This window comes from Colobus angolensis, unplaced genomic scaffold (genome assembly GCF_000951035.1).
Source record: "Colobus angolensis palliatus isolate OR3802 unplaced genomic scaffold, Cang.pa_1.0 Scaffold400, whole genome shotgun sequence".
NCBI classification, from domain to species: Eukaryota; Metazoa; Chordata; class Mammalia; order Primates; family Cercopithecidae; genus Colobus; species Colobus angolensis.
The window spans coordinates 3,159,582-3,181,794 of record NW_012117378.1 but is presented as its reverse complement, the minus strand read 5'-3'; positions in this window follow the sequence as shown (position 1 = coordinate 3,181,794).

The following is a 22,213-nucleotide window of genomic DNA, read 5'->3' as shown; positions in this document are numbered from 1 at the left end:
GCAAGCTCCGCCTCCCAGGTTTACGCCATTCTCCTGCCTCAGCCTCCCAAGTAGCTGGGACTACAGGCGCCTGCCACCACACCCGGCTAGTTTTTTTGTATTTTTTTAGTGGAGACAGGGCATAAAATTTTTATTTAACTGTTTCAGTGTGATTTTTGCTGTGATTTGGACTACAGGGTTTGGACCAGAGCATTAAATGTGGAACAACAGTATTTTCTACCCTTGGCAATGGTAGCATTGGAATTAAGAAGAGGAGAAAGTGATCCCAGGGAAAACACAAGTGAGATGTGAGGTCCAGCTGCCATCCTCACATGAGGAACCTTCTTCTAATGCCATCCTTGAACGTTCTAGAATTTATTTTTAATAAAAGATGTGATTTGTATGCAGAAAAGTTTAATGCCTGGCAATATTTTTACTATTTTTCAGACTGCCAGTATTCTACCTATGCGTTACACTGACTGTGGAATGCAAAATATGCATGATTACACAGAATATTGTTATCGAGGAGATTTCATATGAAGGTTGATCTATCATGTAGGCATTCTACAGGATTTTAAATCTTATTATATTGTTAAAGATGACATTTCATTTTGGCTTGTGCTTGGCATTCTGTTAAAAGTCAAACATTAATGAGAACTTGGAGAAAATTGTAGCCTGTTATGTTTGCAGAAGTGTGTTTTTCTGATAATGAAAGGATATTTGGAGACCTTCATGTAAGCTGCCTCCAAATGCCATAGCTTGTGTCTTTGTAACATTTCGTGATATTCTTCCCTACCCATCCCCTCTCTTACCTCATTTCCACTTGACACCACTACTGACCAAATAGGGTAGGGGAAGGTTTTTGTTTTCTCTTTTTTACTTTGACCCAAACATAGACACATGGTTTTCCTGAGTGCACCATAAGGAAATTGTGAAAGAACATTTAGATAAGAATTTCCTATAGCCTAAGGCAGTAACTTGCTTTATAAGCTGTGGCTTCCTCATGTTCAGCTTGGCTTCTGAGTTTCCTTGCCTCACTGTGACACTAGTGATTAACTTAAGGAGTTTTACACTAGTCTTCCCATCTAATGAGAAAATGGGAGAGAACCCATTGAAAGGGGTGACAGCCAACAGGGACAGCTTCTGAAATACACAAATACATACCAGGACACACCACTCCTAATTTTGTTTTAGTTCATCTTTACGACTAATAGAAAGAAAGGGACAAGAAAGAACATTGAGGAGAAGAGAGGTCAATATGACAAAGAATAAGAGTGTCAAAGAGGGATGCAGGAGAGCAATAATCAAAGAAGTGAGCCAGCAAGTATAGGTGTGATGACAGAAAGAAGTGTATATGATTTTCTAAAACTTTTATAAAGTTCCCATGTTTGCAAATTTTGTTGTTCCCTATTGTACTACATAAGTCTGTACCTGTAGATCAATTAGAACTACCATGTAGAGAGACCCAATAAATGTAAATTCTGGGCCTTCCCCATATTGTTCATATTTAATGTCACGAGATTCTTCCTTCCAGAAGATTCTCATATTTCTGTTCCATTTGTATCTGCTCTTACCTATATTCAAATGCCACCTTATTTGCTGTTTTATTTCCCATACTAATCTATTGGACCTGGCCAGTGGTGCAGCTTCTTCACTTCTGAAAGGTGGTTTGCCTCTACCAGTTTGCCTTTGTCCTTCGGTGGTAGCTACTCTGTTTGTGTTAATAACCAAGCCAAGACAATGGTTATTGTTATGGATACCATAGGTAGTCTGCATGGTTTATTTCACAGCTTTGATTTGTTAGTGAATAAACTCAAATACCTTCTTAATCTCTCTAAACAAACTAGACAGGGCTCTATCAGGAAAAGATGGCACATTCAAATTGAGTAATTTGAGGAATGTACTGGTTTGCAATGATGGTCTGAATTCTTTATTCTTCCCCCATTTGTCCCCTCTGATATGTGATTTTGCAGAGTTTTTTCATTATAGGCAGGGTGACCTGCCATATCTCCTTACCTCCTTTTTCTTTTGGCACTGGGCTCAACCTGGTGGTTTGCTTTGGCCAAGGCAGTATTAGCAGAATGGATACAAGCAGAAACCTACGCACTAGGGCTTCCTCTCTTGTGCCTCTTGCAGCGCCATGGGAACATGCCCAGGATAACTTCCTGAAGGTCAAGAAGCACGGAGAACAGAACTGAGGCTGTCTGAGATCAGCCATCAGACAGCTGTCAGACATACGCGCAACCCTGACCAAGGGTTCACTAGTTGATAGTCTAGCTGATACCTGAGATTCAAGCAATAAGTGCTTATTGTTGAATGCTACTGAAGTGTTGCAAATTTTGTTATACAGTATTGTTACTATAACATGAGAATTTAATTTTGGGACTTTTTACAAATGTGTGTGGGTAGAGTTTAGGAAAACCAGAGTTTAGAAGTATTAATGGCAAGGTACATTTACCATGTCTATGCCTGAAGGGGCAAGGGGAAAAAGTGGTTACCAGAACTTAGAAAAAGAAAAATGTACATGGAGACCAGAGCTGTCAATTTCAAGTAAGGGAAGCAGGCAACCTGTGATTACATTGCAGGGAATTGGAGGAATAAATACCCTAATCTCACTCTCTCCACTGGACCCAGTGATAAATTGTTAGAGGAACCGGAGCCAAGACTGCATAAATATCCTTTCGGGGCAGTAGTGGTGTTTCAGTGACTAAGCTTAGCAGCAGATCAGAACCAGACTCTAATAAGCCTCAGAAGGCCTGAGTATTTTCCTTTTCTTAGTGCATAGTCAACCTAGTAAAATGGCCACATATACGTGTTCAGGAAGGACTGGGAAACACTCCTGGTCTTGTGTGGACCTTCCCCAAGGGTCCGTGCCTCTCCCTCAGTCAAGACAGGGCCTCTGAATTTGTGAATTTGATTGCCCTGGGTGGATAAAAGACCATAAATCCCTACTCTGGTGATTTAAATTTCTGATGATCATATCCAGAATATTTCTGCCAACACATGTACAGACATACCTTAATTTACAGCCCATCTGCTTCATATCTAGGGATTCCATGATCAATTTACCATCCCCACAAATCCCTCTGGGCCAAAACAGTCTGGCCCCATTTTTCCTAGAGGTTTATTGTTTAATTGCATGTACCTTATTGCTTACGGTTAGTGAAAATGCCTTGTCTCTGCCCCTCTGGGACCTCATTATTTCCACTGAAATCAGGAAGACAAATTTCAATGCAGCATCATTATCTCTGGCCAACATAGTTTTTCAGCCGCTTGATGCTGTTCTCATCAATGCCTTGGTAAAGGAAGCATTCTCTGGGCAGCCTGTGGATTATGGTTAGAAGTGGTGAGCAGATTACTTATAATAGATACATTCCAATCTCTCATTTACCATCAGGGCTTCTTCCTCTCTAGTTCTCAAAATGTTCCAGCATTTTGACCTCAGTAATGCAGAGCAGGGGTCAGCAAACTTTTTCAGTAAAAGGCTAGACAGTGAATGTCTTAGGCTTTGAGAACCTTATAGTCTCTGTCTCAACTGCTCAGCTCTGCCATTTTCGTTCACAAGTAATCGCAGACAATGTGGAAATAAATGAATTTAGTTTCATTCATATGAAGCTTTATTTACAAATACAGATGGTGAACAGGGTTTGGCTCATGGGCCATAATTTGCTGACCTCTGACATAGATAATTTTGAGATTCAACTTCAATTGACCAACTTAGCAGACTATTAACATCACTGCCATGTTTATGACCTTGTACATTTTTCTTGAATCCTGGGTGAACAGACTCTTGACAATTAATTCAGCTGGATCAAACCTTATGCCTCATTCTTCCTGATCTGATACTCAGAATCTACATCCATTCATGCTTCCCTGCCCTGCCATACGCGTTGCATCTCTTCCAGTGTGTAGACTCTATCTTTTGGAGCTGTTCTTGTATTAGTCTGTCTGGATTATGTAAAGGCTCTACCTCTTGTTAGGGTACAGAGTCCGTGAGAGAATTTGGGGTGAATCATGAGAACAGGCACTAGTTTGTGAGGGGACAACTGTTTCTGGCCAGTCACTGAAAACCTTTTATTCAGGAAACAGCTAGGTTCTTCTGTTTCTGTTTCAACATCCTTACTCTCTCTCTTTCTCTCTCCATCTCTGTCTCTCTCTCTCCCTCTCAGTATATATATTTGTATGTACATGGGCTTATTTTCCTTATGTGTGTCTAAACATTATTTTTTCCTGAACCATTTGTAAAGTTGAGACTGTATCTTTTTATCCCTCAATAATTCAGCATGTATTCCTAAAAAAGAACATTATCTTTGTTGTCAAGATAAGGAAACTTAATATTGATACAACGCTATTATCTAATCTACTGGCTATTCAGATTTCATCAATCTTCTTATCGGTGTCTGTTATGGCTTTTCCCTGGTACAGGATCTAGTCTAGGAGCATGGAAATTCTTACGTCTCTTTAGTTTCAGTCTATCTAGAACAGTTCCTCAGCCTGCATTTTTCTTGACTTTGATGATTTTATTATTTTGTAGAATAATTGAGTTATTAAATTATTTTGTAGAATGGCACTTAATTGCGGTTATCTGATGTTTTCTAATTTTTGTGTGTGTATGTAGTTATTTTTGGCAAGAAAACAACTGAAGAGATGCCATCTACTTCTTAGGCCATAGTACCCAGAGCCTCATGATCTCAGATTGTTCTAATACTGGTGATGCCAGCAGTCTCCACTGTAAATCTACTTTTTTGATAATTAATCAATAATCTATAAAAATATATTATGTGAATACATAAAAATATTGTTTCATAGTAAGGTTTTACTTCCTAGTTTTAGCATCCACTGATGATTTTTACACTCCATCTTTCTTTCTGCATTTATTAGTTGTCATTAAACTATAAGGGAGAGATTTTCCTCTTATTTGTTTACTTGTATCAGAATGAACTCATGTATTATTTTATTCAGTGGGTTATAATCCATTACCATCATTAGTTTGCTGCTCAGATTGTCGTAGATTTGGCCATTGGGACTTTCTTTAGGCTGGCTCCTGTGACTTTTTGATGTGGCCCTTTGATTCTGTCAACATTTCCTGACTTTCTGGATCAGCAAGATGTTCCAGGCTCATCTTGTACTTTCCCAAAAGCAGCCCTGAAATCAACCATTTCTGCAAAGGATCTCTGGATCGTTTTAGTAAGAAATGGCATTCAGAAAGCAAAAACTTGGCATGAGGTTTCTCATTGCTACTGTGAGTCATTGTTTTTAAGCCTTCTCAGTAGACAGAGACAGGGTAAATGTGTACACTATATATATGCATAAATCCGTGAGGTCTTTAATATCTTAGACACAGATCAATTATAACAAATCCTTCTCTATTCTGAGGATAACCCTTAAGACGGTGGTCCTGGAGACTCAGGTAACTTTTAGGAGTGCTAGGATTCTTGAAGGATCCCTTATCAATCATGTAGATGCACAAAGTTCATTTGACTTAACTTAAATAACCAACAAATATTAATTGAAAAATGACTATGTCCTTCCCTAGCAGATTTAGTATTAAAAAAAAAAATCACCTAATGATTTCAGAATGCACAGAGACGTACTATAGGAAACACATTCACACGATTCCAAGAATGTGGTTGAAGTTACCAGAGTAAATAATTTATACAATATATTTAAAGAAAACTCTCAAGCATAATATGAGATATAAAAGTTTGCCTTAAAAATCAAAAGAATTCATTAAAATCATTTCTGCTTCTAGTTTTAGTTCTTGATTTAAAAAACAATGCACTATAACATTTTGTTGTCTGATTATATAACTATATAAAAATTAATTATTCCAGTGGACATTTGAGTTTTTTCTGTTTTTTTTTTTTTAATTGTGAACAATATTACTATGAATATTGGTCTACATATTTCCTGGAGTTTCTCTAAGAATTATAAATACATTACAAATACCTTAATGCTAAGTTGTGGTCTAGGATTCATGTTTCAGTTTACATCTTTACTAGAAGTATATATATAAGAATCCTCATTGCTAGTCTTACCAACATTTCTTATCAGACTTGTTAAATTTTTTTTTGCCAATATGACAGTTGTGCACTGTTATTTCTAGTGACTTTAGCTTATATTCTTCCAGAGATTTTTTTTTTTTTTCTGCCTGGGGTCTTTGGGCCACCAGAACCCCTTTGTACAGCCAAGTGGGACTGTAGTTCAGCTCTTCCACCTCGAGGAGACTAAAATAGGTTCCTGACCTATTGCTATTAGCAATTTACATTGGCTCCAGCATAACACTGGTGTTGTGTTTGCTTGTTGCGGACATTTCTAACCTTATTTCACTGTTTTCCAATAGATTTTTCTTTCTTTCTTATACCCAGCAATGAATTACAGTATTTTATCTGGAACCTAGTTGTATTAGTACCATAGTGGAAGACAGCTCAGAGACTCTCTCCCTTTTAGGTCCAGAAGCTGAAGTCAATGATGCACGTACTTTTTTTTTAGAGCAATATCCATAAATATCACCAAACATTCCTCTCCCCCAATCTAAACTTTCATGATCTGTTTTGAATTTCATCCTTCTTCCAACTCAGAGCTGCATCTACTCACATTGAATGCCAGAGGAGTAGAGTAAATATTGTCAAGATTGAGAAAGGAAATTTGCTTATTTTAACCTTTGCTATTTGCTCAAAAGCTTCTTGTGTCTTGCAATCCTTGGCATTCAGGATTGAAAGATTCTGGCTTTCCCAGTCACCAGTTTAATTATTCCCTCCTCAAGGTCAACAGTTAAAAGCCCTGAATCACATGGTTCCAAAAGAGTAGGAAGTAGAGATAATTGGAGTGGGGAATGGAGTGAACTCTGTTTATTGTGTAAGGAAATTCAGGCTGGGGTATACCCTGATGCATCCCAGGGGACTCTAGAATATTTTTCCATTTTTGTTGAAGCTATGTTCACGAATGGAGCCCCAGCGGATTATTTTGGCCTCATGTTCTAACCCGGACCCCACGCACTCAGTGCTGTTAACCACACGGAGTTCTTTACACTTCACCTGATACAGAAGACATTTTCCACCTGTTTTGCTGGTGCTGTGCCCTTTGTTTGGACTGCCTTCCTGCTCTTCTCTTCCTGGTAAATGCTAAACCTTTCTGGTTCAGGTTAGATTTTCTCATTTTTGATCTTTTTCTTGCTTCCATGGCACTTTTAATACATTGAATTATGTACCCCCAGCTTGCAAGTACATTTCAAAGCCTGGGAATGAGACTCCCAGGGAACCTTACACAGAACTGAGTATGAAATAAGGGTTAATAGTTGATAGGTGTTACAGGAATAGCTGAAAAAATAAACAAATAAACGGCCAAATTATTGCACTTCTTGGAGGGGATTTTGAGGCCAGATTGAAGCCCTCTAGAATGATCAAAAGAGTGAGAACTATCCTTAAAATCTGCTTAATGAAACCTATGGCATGAGGAAAAGAAGCTTCTCTGGTTCTTCACAAGCCATAAGTCCAATTGGACAGTGTCATTCTTTTGCACCCCAGAAAGTGCATGTATGGGAACTAAGTGTGTGGCTGCTTCAATCTGGTGTGTAGGTGGACATTCAGCAAGCTCTCGAGGCTCTGCCAGGGTACTCTCCCAGGAAACATCAACAACACCTAAGAGTGAGGGGCATGTTACAGATAGAGCTTCAGGACCTCATGTTCTCTGCTGGTGGATGAGAAGAGTGACCCGCATCCCTTCTAACCTGTTTCTGGTAAGGTCTTGGCCTTTACATTCTAACAGTTTTCTTTGAGTTAGCTCTGACTCAGATTTCAGAAGCAGACTGATGACCACTTTGTGTCTGAGATTCTGGCCAACATGTTTTAGACATTAGAGGTGTCATCAACTTTCTGTGACCCAGAACCTCCATGCCCGTTTCATATGCTCACAATAGAGCTTTCCCCACTCCTCTTTCAGCAATTCTTTGAGTAATGCCATCTCTCCCCCCACACAGAATCTCACTCTATCACCAGGCTGGAGTGGACTGGCGTGATCTCGGCTCACTGCAACCTCAGCCTCCCAGGTTCAAGCGATTCTTCTGCCATAGCCTCTTGAGTAGCTGGGATTACAGGCTTTCACCACCATGCCCAGCTAATTTTTTGTATTTTTAGTAGAGATGGGGTTTCACCATGTTTGCTAGGCTGGTCTTGAACTCCTGACCTCAGGTGATCTGCTCTCCTCAGCTTCCCAGAATGTTGAGATTACAGATGTGAGCCACTGCATCTGGCTGCGTGATGCCATCTTAACCCTGCAGGGCGAAATTGGGATCTCGGAATAAGTCCTGGAGGTGCGACCCAGCTTCTCGTTTCTCTCACTGCTAGCCTTCTTCTGAGTCTTTTGATAATGAGGAGAAAGATATGGAGCAGAAGTGATTAAATTATTAGAATTCGCCTTGGCTTCCAGACACTGAAAAGCTGCTTTTGACTTCTCCATGTGTAAACTACCTGCATGCCTGTGCTGGATAAGCCTTTGTATAGAAATTGACAACTGAGTTCCTCATCAAAGATTTTTTTCTTGCTAGTTTGTCATGTTCTTAGCTGTAGTCTTAAATGTTTTCATGATATTATTCATTTTCTAAAACAAAATTTTCCTTCCATGAACCAAACAGGAAAAATCCTTTTCATTCTTGGGTCTCTATGGTCCAAAATTAAGCTGAAATTCAACTGCGTAAAAAGTGCTAACATTGGGATGGATTCATTCCAATTAGGAGGTGATAGTCTGGTCATCAATTTAATCAGCAGATATTTACTAATAGTCTCCCTCCTTCCCTCTTTCTCTCCATTATTTCCTTCACTCCTTTATTGCTTCCTTCTCTTACTTTCACAGATGTTTAGTGAACACCGAGTGAATAATACAAGCTTTCATGTTATAGACAACTGTTAATCTAATGGTGAGGTGATTGAAAAGTGCTTTCTGGGATGTGTCACTCCATTCTACTGCAAATAGACTGTAGTTCCATAGGTTTTAAGTGTTTCAGTGTTTAAAATTTGTAGGGCTCTACAAATGAAAGGAGGGATTTTCTATGCTAGGTAGAATTTTCTCAATCTGTGGTTTCCATCATTGTCCCAATCATCTCCATTTCTAAGGAAATGATAAGGGGTATGGAGAAGGTACAGGGCAGGCAGCAGTGGCTCTTAGGAGATACCTGAATGTGGCATATATCACTTCAATTCCTAGCTTATTAACCACACTGTCACCAGCTACACTTGGCTTCAAGGGGGCTGGATCTAGGTGATCACAGGCCACCAGAAATGTTGTGGATCTTGTTACTAAAAGGAAGAAAGGGAGAACATATCTGGGTAATAACTTGCTGTTGCTGCCTCAGCAGATATCCAGCAGGTAATATCTATAAGAGCAAATGGTATGAGATAATGTCATGGAACCCACAAACCTTGTATGCTTGGAGGAGTTGGTTTCTGGATTGAATTTGTAAGTTGGTTTAGGATTAATTTGGTGTAGGATTTTGATGTATTAGTTAACCTGGGGCACACTTATTAATCAGAGAGAAATTGTACAGTAAATGCTATTCTTTTATTATTAAAACTTATAGTGACACTCAACATTTATTTTTCTTTGCTGTTCTCATGATAGTGAGTGAGTTCTCATGAGACTGCGTTGTTTAAAAGTGTGTAGCACCTTCCCCTTCTCTCTTCCTCCTGCTCTGGCCATGGAAGATCTACCTGCTTTCCCATCATCTTCTGCAATGACTGTAAGTTTCCTCAGGCCTCCACAGCAATGCTTTCTGTAAATCCTGCAGAACTGTGAGCCAATTAACCTGTATTCTTTATAAATTACCCAGTATCAGGTATTTCTTAGCAGTACAAGAACAGACTAATACAGCTAGTCGTTATTTATTTTTGTTAGTTTATCTTAAATCAATAACAGCCTTTTCAGTTAAGATCTGCACTGATGAAAAGACAAAAATCTAGAGAGGTTATTGGTATTAGAAAATTGTATTTTACTTCATTCAACATGGGTAACATTTTCAAGCTCGGAAAAGGACTTTTCTATGTACTTATAAAGGTCTTAAGTCCTCATATTTCTCCTCTAATCAAGTAGCAGGGAAATGTACTTACTTCTACTCATGAACATCTAAATGCTATTGGTGATAATTCACAATAATTTGATAAGAATTTGAAATGAAGGCAATATTAAAAATACAATGTGCACAATAATAAAAAGTGTAATGGTGGTTTTGACATTACCATTTCTGGCTGATACTAGGATTGGTGCCAAAAAGAGATTATTTTGACAATTGAAATATTATAAGAATGATGAATTACATCTACTTGACATTATCATTTATGATGATGCTTATTTCCCCTAATTTTAATTCTGAAGGGTAAGATAAAAGGTTAGTCTTTTTTGGATGATTAAAACACGTTTTTAATCTAATTTTCCTAGGCCAAATAGAATGAAGATTTGAAAACTTATGTGAAAAAGTCAGCAATATTTTTAGATTACTTTATAATGTACACACTGCTACCTTATTTACTTTACATGTAGTATCTGGGCATATCATTATTTTTTCCATTTTACAGGGGAATGAAATGAGGTTTAGAGATATTAAGTACAATAATTCATTCAATAGCAAACATTCACTTGGTAGAAAAACCAGGGATAAGGCGATTTCTGTCTCAAAATCTTGTGTACTTTCTATACCACTCTGCTTCCCATTATAATTTACAAATAATCATGATAATTTATACTTAAACATACACTCTATTATCTGTCAAATTACTCAACCTATCACCTTAGTTTCTAGTACATATTTCTGAGAGTGTGGCATGCCTTTCTTCTAAGATTAAGCTTCCTATAACTGCTATTAAATGTGTTCATGTTTATGATCCATGTTGAATGCTGTTCATTGTGTCTCCAGATTTGAGCTCTGGGCAAAGATTAATATGCTCAAGATTTATAGATAGAGTCCAGGCTGCTGCTGGAGGGTTGTTTCTCAAGTTCTGGTATCTCTGTTGACCTAAGGACCATTCAACATGAGAAAATGGAGCCCACCAATTTTGGTAAGTTAAAAACATTTCTTTACAATTAACATTTTAAAATTAAAATTTAAAAATTAAAAATTAAACCAATTAAATATAAAGCATAGACTTTCTAAATTTATAGTTTTTTTTTTTTTCATCTCAGTGAGATCACATTGCTTTAACCTTTCCCTAGAATAACAATATCTGGTTCAGTGATGGATATTTTGAGCTGCTGGTTAGGACTCACATCTTTTTTTTTTTCCTCTTTGTTTCTTTAAAACCTCTAATTTGTAGGGGTTTAGGGAATATGTCAAAAGTTCAAGGTAATCAGATCAAATATATATCTAGTGATTTTGCAGATTTTTTTTAACTGAAGACAACATTCATTGCTCCATTAGATATGGTTATAAACTGACCACACTCAGAAGTTGGGAAATCTAGTAAATGTTTTATTTTGGAAGGTGAGGTTGATGGGCCTCTAAATTTACTTTGCAGTTTCATGTAACTCTGTTCTGTATCAGAATTTACACGTGATAATAAAATGTTTTATAACATGTAACATGTAAAACATGTTGTCAGTTTCTGTTTCTTGGTGTGAAGAAAATTATCCAACATTATAAAAGTTAAACCCTTAGAGATAAACCATTTGTGTCACAATTTGTTTTTCTTAAGAAACCCTGATATCTTGTCTTTAACATGTGGCAGTGTAGTCTCCTGTACTTACTGACCATTTCTTTACATAGTATACTGAAAGTAAAGTTCTTAGAGTCTCCCTGTTTCGGACATGGGTTACATTTTGCCTACCTAGCCCCTTTAGCGCTTCAATTTGATGAAAGAAATACAGTCTGGTAGGACTCTTATTAGGTCCCTGTCTTCTACAATTTGAAGTGAACTATTTTAATCTTGTGTAGAGGAAAAAGGGGAGTTAAACAGCTGGCCTTCTGTCTCATTCCAGTGGCAGTCTTTCACCAGTCTGGTCTTGATTTGCCACAAATGCTGGACTTCCGATTTTTAGCCTCGGGAACTGATTTCATTCCTTCCCATTCCCAAAGGTTCCTCTGTAGCCTGCCATCAATTCTGTAAGCTTTTGTTACCATTTTAATAAGTTTACTTTTATCTAAGTCAGTCAGAAATTGGTTTGGTTGTTTGTAACTAAAGAACTTTAACCTAATTATATTCAAAATGATTGCTATTTTCTGCAACACTGAATCAACCACATTTTAAAAATGAATACAGCAGGATATTTAACTGATTTTTTGGTGCAAAAGCTTAGTAACACCCTTTCTTGCTGCATAGCTAATGACTGTTATTTAAGTGCTAATCCCAACACACCCTTTCTAGACTACGTCATCCCTCAAAGAAAATTGTAGCTAATATTTTTTAAAATGTCTTTTGTCCTTTAGTATGAAATCTTAGAGTTAAATGTGATAAGAAATCATCACTTTTTCCTCTTATATAATTAAATTATCTAATATTTAATTGTTCAAATTTAAAAATGTTTTGATTGTAATGGATTTTTTAAACTTACCATATTATAAGAACTGATTTATAAAATACATCAGTGGTTCCATCCAAATGCAAGATAATATACATATATGTTTGTAACACCACATTTTGTGCCGCTGATACTAGGTGATATCCAGTAAGTTCATTTGATAAAAGGAATTTTGTCAATAATGTAGGTTCTGTTTTCTTTTTAGCACAATATTTTTATTATCTTTAGAGACTTGTTATGAGCAATAAGCTTTCTCTATTTTCACTAGAAGGTGTGCAATATGAATAATGCTCCTGTTGTTTTGTTTCTTCTCCATCTTTGGTAATATAACCATTTTTTTCCTTCAGGAACATCATATTGTAATTGCTCTGGAAAAACACAACAGGTTTATGAAAGAGACCATGTAATTTATTTGAAAATGAAGCAGAAGACTTAACAATGTTTTACCGAAACTGCCATGGGGACCAGAAGTGAATGGATCACAGGTCCAATAAAATTCACTATCGAGGCTTATACAAATAACCACTGTTGAAGATGCAATTGTCCCAGCCTATTCTATATATTCATATTCATCTTGTATGTTTATGATATTATCTAAGCTATAATATTTAGGTTAATATTTTCTTTAGTACTATTATGCTTTAATAAGTCAACTCTAAACCATAATTTCTGCTTTCATGGTTTAGCAATTTGACATTAGCAATAGTAATGATAAACTGCAGTAGAAACAATAAAAATTCAAAAATAAAAAATGTAAGTAATAAGGACACAATTGATATGAATACATGTTCGTTTAAATGAACTACAGCCTGTTAACTGGATATGAGCTACCATTAAGAATCAGCAGAATACTCCTAATATATATGCATACTTTAAGGATAGAGTTATTTCCAAGAAAGTAAAATAATTTTTTTGAATTAATAATGTGTATATATATATATATGTGTGTGTGTGTGTGTGTGTGTGTGTGTGTGTGTGTGTGTATGTGTATATATATAAATCCTATTGGTTTTATTTCTCTGGAAAACCCTGACTAATACACCAAGGTCTTTGGTTCCTTCCAGTTAGGACTCTGCCTTTCTAAGATCTATTTTAAAAATACCCAAAGCTATAGCTTGATGGGCAGAGTTACACTAAGGTTACACCACATTTTTAACAAAGTAGGTTTCTGACATTATAAAGATACTGAAGTCATGGTTGTGAATACACCCCACACAGATAGAAAGTCAGAACAATTTGGCATATCCAGGCCATTTATTCCATCAAGCTGCATCATATTTGACCCAGCAACCTGGTCAATATAATCTGCTGTTGAGATCACCATCACAAATAACTATGTCAGGGGAAGTAATACAAAAGGAAATTTGAATTTATGTGGACTGCAATGTTTACAGTTACATGGTTAAAAGGACTCATGAGACTCTTCACGCATACTCACTGATATGGTTTGTCACTGTGTTGCCACTTAAATCTCACCTCTAATTGCAATCCCCATAATCCCCACGTGTCAAGGGTGGGACCAGGATGAGGTAATTGGTTCATAAGGGTGGTTTCCCCCATGCTGTTCTTGTGATAGTAAGTGAATTCTCATGAGATCCGATGATTTTATAAGCATCTGGCATTTCTCCTGCTTGCACTCACTCTGTCCTGCCACACTGTGAAGAAGGTGCATATTTCTCCTTTGCCTCACACCGTGATTGTAAGTTTTCTGAGGCCTCCCCAGCAATGCAGAACTGTGAGTGAATTAAACCTCTTCCCTTTATAAATTATCCAGTCTCATGCATTTCTCCATAGCAGTGTGATAACAGACTAATAAAGGGAAAGGATATGGTATAGCAAGAGAAAGAAGGTACAAAACCAGAAAGTCACATAGCTTTCTGGTACAGCTCCCCGGTTCCTTTCTTAGTCACACAGGACTTACTTTGTCTTTGGATTTTGAGCCACCAACATATATGCAAGTTGCCTTGATCTCTGGGAAACCAAAGTCCCATGTGAGATGTCTTTTAAACCTCTCTTGCCACATAGCCCAAACTAGGCTTCATGACCAAGCTCAAAAACAGAAACAAAGAGAACAAATAGAAACTAGGTACAAACCATCCATCTGTACTTTATCTATAAACAATGCCGATAAACTGGCATAGGTTGTTCCTGTCTGTTTTGGAGTCTAGCTCAGGGCTACATTCATAGCTACTTAGTACATTTCATTCAAGTTTGGCCAATGATCAGCCCTGATATGGTTTGTCTCTGTGTCCCAACCCAAATCTCATCTCAAATTGTAATCTCCATGTGTTGAGGGAGGAAGCTGGTGGGAGGTGACTGGATCATGAGGGCAGTTTCTCCAATGCTGTTCTTGTGATAATGAGTGAGTTCTCATGAGAACTGGTGGTTTTAAAGTGTGGCGCTTCTTTGTTCTCTCTGTCTCCTGCCACCATGTAAGGTCATGCCTTGATTCCTCTTTCTTTCCGTCATTATTGTGAAGCCTCTCCAGCCATGTGGAACTGTGAGTCAATTAAACCTCTTTTGTTTACATAATAAATTACCCAGTCTCACAAGCCCTATGACTGAAAACATCTCTGGAGATAAACACAGCGTTGCAATAGATTAGTGGGATTAATTCTGTTCTTATACCGTCCGCCTCGTGACTCTTACTTGAGTTTTCTTAATTACAAATTGGCCACCATTGCTCTTCTTCCCACATTTTATGACATTTATAGAACAGAGAAAACAGAAATATAAATACTAAGCTACAAATCATTTGTATCATTCAATGAAGTATAGGTATTACTTTGAAGAACCATTCAGCTTTTCAAAAATATTCCAGCATAAAATTGTTGATAATTATATACAAGCCTGAAAATTCTTGTTTTTATATTAAAAGATCATGAGTAGAGTATTAGACTACAGCAACTGGGGAAGTAGAGAGAAGATCCATGTTAGGAATATGCAGCAAATTCTAACGTGAATATTCTAGTGGATAGATGGAGTATGGTGGCAGCATGGAGTCTGAAAGAGGAAATGGGAGGAAAATAAAGATTTATTTGGCCCAAGCAAAATCAAGAAGCAAATGGAGAAAGGACTCAACCACAGAACCATAGTTAGGAAGCAGTGTTCTTATTCATAGGACCATTGTAAAGCAAGGCAAGACCTCAGGACGGGCATCAGGCAATACCTCAAGATTCACTAATTTGAATTTAGTTACAAGAAGGGTTTGGTGCCTGGAGTGGAACCAGAACATTAGAGAAACCATTAGTTCTTTCATTTACTTGTTCATCCATTTTTGTTTGTTCAATACATATTTATTGAGTAACCAGTATTTGTCAAAAATTAGGTGCAGAATACGTAGAGTTGGAAAAGACAGAAAAATTCCTGTTCTCAAAATTTATATTCTGGTGAGCAACTAAGGAAAAGATTACCTTGATTTTAAGCCAGTGAGCTCCTGGTGTAGAGCTACTTTAATCCTTCCCAAATAGGAATAACACTGGTTTCAAGGTCTAGAGTAGGAAGGAAGCTGAAGGAGAGGCTGAGTCTCCCTAAATTTGGGCTTTAGAGAGATGCTCAGGCAGGAATTCAATCAGATCATTTCACTGCCTACCTCTTTAGAATGGGAGCTAAGAAGTTATACAGTTTGGGTTGAAAATCTAAATTAACATAGACAATTCAGACTCTCAAATCTTCTATTCCCATGCTAGAATTGTGTCTTGATGTAACTGGCTGTTTTAACGTTCCACTTGACTTTGTTATTATAGACCTAGACTAAAATGAAGCACAGACTGAGAAATGTATAAGCATTTTCCCCATTGGTGGCTGTTTTTAAAAGCAGATGTTTAACAAAGACTCTGTTCAAGCATTGCAGACCTGTTATAATAGTCAAACTTTAATATCATCCTTCTGCTTTACCACTCAATATGATAAGTACTTACTATATTCAAGCTCCATGGATTAAGAGATTCACACTTAAAGATAAATATCTTCTATCAACAACAGAAATGTAGCTTTTATATTATCTTACTTCCTGGAGCTTTCAGAAGCTGACTTATTTATTTCACTTTTACCTTATTTTTAATACTAACATAATGAGCCCCAGTTCACATAGTTACACTTGGTAACAGTAAAATCAGAAATTTGGCTAGCCAATCAAACTTCTCATTGCTTAATGGTAAGGAAAAGAAGCTTTATTTTCATTCCATTAAAACGTTGACTGCTACTTTATTCTCTTAAACAAATAAAATAAATTTTTATGGAATTAGTTGGCAGTTTTTAAGACTCTTATGCAAATTAGTAGCAAATATGAAGCAGTTATAAAAGAAACAGATAACTATTAGAAATATTAAAAACTGGAGTTGTTTTACTGATATGTACATATGTGACTGCATTTAAAGATTGAACATGAACCAATAGCTTTGTTAGGAGAAAAAGAAATTTCTGAAGTACATGTAGTAAGAATAAAATCAGAATCTTTGAGAATAAAATTTAAGGGAGAAAATGCAAAAGAAATATTCTGGTACCTTAGAGAAAAAAACTGAAATAACAATAGATTGTCAAATAATCAGAATATAAACGGTAAAAAAAGAAGGCATCACATGAGAAACAGTGTACTCATGACAACTTGGGTAGTTCCTGTTTTTCTTTGATAGAAACAATGGATCTCACCATCATACTCAAATCTGTAATAATAGCTTCTTGTCACAAGAAATTCATCCTGGATTTATATTTTGGTTTATGCATTTAAGTGCCACTTGTCTGTCTTTTCATGAATGACCTATCTATATTTCAAAAATGTAGACCTTCTTTTCAAAAGCTATCCTTAAACAGTATTTTGAAATACACTGATATATTTTGAGAAAAAAAACAAACAAATAACAGCTTTGCTAACTCTGGAATTCTTGGTTCATTTTTCATTTGTTTCAATTATAGAATCTAATTGAACAATAATTCCTGCACATTTCATTACAAGAAAGACTATGTAGCAGATGCCAAGGTTACTTATTGGATGATTGAGTCTACCAATGAATGGGAAATGTTGTAATTAGGTACAAAAAGTGTGAAATTGCACTTTTTGTGATGTGCAAAGCCATATTTAAAATGCATATGGCTGCAAATAAATAATGAGGAATAGAAAGCTTTGCATTCAGTATCTTTAGCTGGGCTTGGCATGCACCAGTTGGTTCATAGGGAGAAAGCTTAGTTGGCATGTCTCAATGCTAGATTGAGGTCTATATTTAGGTGTGGACTTTCATTTCTAGGAGATTAGTATCCAGGCAGTGAACAAAACATTACAATATAAAGCACAACTTTACAATGGGGAATAAGAAGTTTGAATTTGAAATGAAATGAAACTGGCTTAGTTATATAGCCTCCTTAGGTATGCTATATGAATTTTTTAGATCTTGATTTCTATAAAATAAAAATGTTGGATTCTATGGTCTATTAAGTTTTTTATAACTCTAAATTCTGCAATGTGTTTCTAAATTCTATAGCTAATACTCTTTCTGGACAACTCTTTATTATGAAAGAAAAATCAGATTTAACTTTTGGCCACTGATACTTTAGAAGAATGAGTTAGACAGATTTTGGATACTGATACAATTACATTCTGCCCACTTAATTTTAATTAAAGGATTGGTTTCACTTCTACTAATATTGAATTCTCATATCAGAGAACGTCATCAGCAAGATGGCAAAATAGAAAATACTCTGGCATCACTGCCCCCACATTATACAACTACAAACTATTCAAAGATGAGAATGCCACCGAGATCATACCAGAACTTGGGGGAGAAGTGGAGAAATCCGCTAGACTCATGAAATCAAGAGAAGTCATGACTGGTAAGAGAAATGGTAATTTCAGGCTGTATCACCCTGTCCCCCAAGCCAGCATAATACCGTTCACAAAATGTTTTCCTAGATGCACAGTTTGCTAAGGTAAGAGGAGGGAATTAGAGGTAAATATTCAATTTCCACACGGATTTGAGAATTTTCATGAGAAGCCCACCCTGGTTCTGTCCCATAGGAATCACTGAGAGTGCCAGAAAGACTGAACGTTGTGGGGTAAACTAAGAACAAAGAGCAGGTCACTAGTTGCAGTGACTGGCATGTGGACCTTAGTGGCTACTCAGCACTCTGATTATCAGGGACACCACATTGAAAAGACTGACCGGTGCCATAATGCTGCAGGGGACACAGTACATAAGAAAACCTGAATTCCTAACCAGATTTTACACAGAGCCCAGTTTTTTGCTTGGAGACTTACCGTGGCCCAGAAAGAACTAATAGGTTCTGATTAAGTTTTGGTCCCTGCTTCAGTTCTCCTCAGACTGAGAAACAACAGCAGGGAAGCAGTACAGTTCCAGAGCAGTATTCAAGCAACTTTGTTCACCATAAGTCTTACCTAGACTGAGAAACAATGACAGGGTAGCAAGTTAGGTCCAGTGAAATGTGCTTACTATAAGTTCTGGTGCTTACTGTAAGTGTTCCTCAAAAAAGATGTGTGTTTAAATACTGATCCTAAGAAGTAAAAGTCTAAACCCACCAAAGAACATCTTCAAAAAGTGGAAAGGGTGGATGCCTTCTCAAAGGCACAGAATCAGCATAGAGATATAAGAATTGTGCAAACTCAGGAAAATATGACACCACCAACAGAAGCCAACAAAATTCCAGCAATAGACCCAGAAGAATTGAAGATCTATGAAATGTACGGCAGAAATCTCAGAATACGTTCTTAAGGATATTCAAGGAATCACAAGACAATATAAATAGAAAACTTAATAAAATTTGAAAACAATCCAAGAATAAAATGAGAAAATGGACAGATAAATAGAAACAATTTTTAACAATCTAACTGCATATATATATATATTTAAATACAAAAACTGATTTGAATACAAAAACTCATTTGAAAGCTTAAACAGCAGACTTGATCAAACACAGGAAATAATCAGCAAGTTTGAAGACAGAACACATGAAACTGTCCAATTAGAGGTGCAAAAAGAGTGAAGAAGGCCTAAAAGAATTTTGGGACTCCATCAAATGAACTAACTGTTGCATAATTGGAGTTCCCAAAGAAGACAAGTAAGAAAAGGCATTGAAAGAATATTTTAAGAAATAATAGCTGAACATTTTCCAAATCTAGACAAAGATAAGAGCATCCACATACAGGAAATGCAAAGGTCACTAATGACATTCAACCTAAAGAGGAATTGTGTAAGTCATATCATAATAAAATTAGCAAATTCAAGGATAAAGAAAGAATATTCAAAGGAACAAGAGAAAAGAAATATATCACATTCAATGGAACACAAATACAGCTTTCAACAGATTGCTCAGCAGAAAACTTGCATGCTAAGAGAGAGTAGTATGCTATATTTAAGATGCTAAAGGAAAACATTGTCAACCAAATATACCATACCCAGTGAGGCTATTCTTCCAACATGAAGAAGAGATAAAGACTTTTCCAGATAAACAAAAGCTTAAGGAATTCATCAACACTGGATCTGTCTTACAAGAAATGTTAAAAGAAAGTTCTTCAATTGGAAAGAAATGAACACTAATGTGTAACAAGAAAATATCCGAAAGTATAAATGTCACTAGTAAGAGTAATAAAACAGACAAGTTCAGAATACTGTAGTACTGTAATCATGGTAAGTAAACCACTTACATCTTAAGTATGAAGAGTAAAAGACAAAACTTAAAAACAATAATAACTACAACAATTGGTTTAGAGATAGGCAGTATAAAAAGATATAAATTGAAACATCAAAAAGTCAAAATATGTGGAGGGTATGATGTTAAAATGTAGTTTCCTTTTTATGTTTTTCTTTGCAATCAAAGTTAAGAAACTATCAGTTAAGAATAACCTGTTAGAACTGTAGGATGTCTTTTTTGTAAGCCACATGGTAACCACAAAGCATAAATCTGTAATAGATACATGAAAAATAAGTAGCACAGAACAAAAACACACTACCAGAGAAAAATAACCACAAACAAAGACAGTAAGAGAGGATTGAAAAGGAAGACAGGACCTACAAAATAGCGAGAAAACAAGTAAGAAAATGATAAATATCTTTTGGAAAAGATAAATAAAACCTTACCTATCACTAATAATTTTGAATGTAAATTGATTAAATTCTTTGATTAAAAGACATAAAGTAGCTAAATGTACTTAGAAAGTCCAAACTATATGTTTTCTACAGGACACTGGCTTCATTCACCTTAAAGATATGCACAAACTGAAAGTGTAGAAATGGAAAAAGATATCCTATGCAAATGAAAACCAAAAAGAGAAGGAGTAGCTATACTTATATCAGATAAAATGGGCTTTAAGTCAAGAATGATTTAAAAATAAGACAAAGCAGGCAATTACACAACGATAAAAGAGTCAATACAGCAAGAGGATATAATAATTGTAAATATAGATGAACCTAATTCAGCACTGGAGCACTGAAATATATAAAAAAAATTATAGACCTAAGTGGAGAGATTGCAATGCAGTAATTGTAGGAGACTTCGACATCCTACTTCCAGCAATGGGCAGGTTATCCAGAAACAAAATCAGCAAATAAATTGTATAGTTAAATTGCACTCTAGACTACATGCACCCAACAGATATTTACAGAACATTCCATGCAACAGCTGCAGAATACACATTTTTCTCAATAGCATGTGGACCATTCTTCAGGATAGACCATATGTTACATTACCAAACAAGTCTTAACACATTTTTTAAAAAGTTGAAAAAATCAAATTCATATCAAGCGTCTTTTCCAACCACAATGGAATAGAACTCTCTTCTAAAAATTAATAACAGAAGGAACATTGGAAACTTTACAAATTCATGAAAATTAAACAACATGCTTCTAAACAATAAATGGCACTGTGAAGAAAGTTAAAAGTAAATTCAAAAATTTCTTGGAATAAATAAAAACAGAAATATCATGCACCAAAATCTATGGGGTGTAGCAAAAGCAATTATAAGTGGGAGATTTGTAGTAATAAGCATCTACACCAAAAATGTAGAAAGACTTCAAATAAGCAACCTAATGATGCACTTCCAGGAACTAGAAAACCAAGAATTAGCCAGAGTTAGTAGAAGGAAAGAAATAATAAAGATCACGACAGAAGAAAATGAAATAGAGACTAAAAAAAATACAAAAGATCAATTAAATAAAAATTTGTTTTTGGAAAAGATAAACAAAATTGACAAGCCTTTAGCTACAGTAGGAAAAAAAGACCTAAATAAATAAAGTAAGAGATTAGAAAGGAGATATTACAATTGATAACACAGATATACCAAGGAGTATAAGAAACTATTATGAGCAACTATATGCTAGCAAACTAGAAAACCTAGAAGAAATGGATAAATTCATTAAACACAAAATCTATGAAGATTGAAAAATGAAGAAATAGAAAACCTGAATATATACAATGACCTATAATGAGTAAAGAGATGAAAGCAGTAATAAAAAGTCTCCCATCAAAGAAAAAACAGGACTTAATGACTTCACTGCTAAATTCTACCAAACATTTAAAGAAGAACTAATACCAAATGTGTTTAAACTCTTCTTTTAAAAAAGAGGACAATGTGCAAATTCATTCTATGGGGCCAGCATTATTCTGATACCCAAAGCAGACAAAAACAAATGAATGAAGAAAGAAAGAGAAAGAAAGAAAGAAAGAAAGAAAGAAAGAAAGAAAGAAAGAAAGAAAGAAAGAAAGAAAGAAAGAAAGAAAGAAAGAA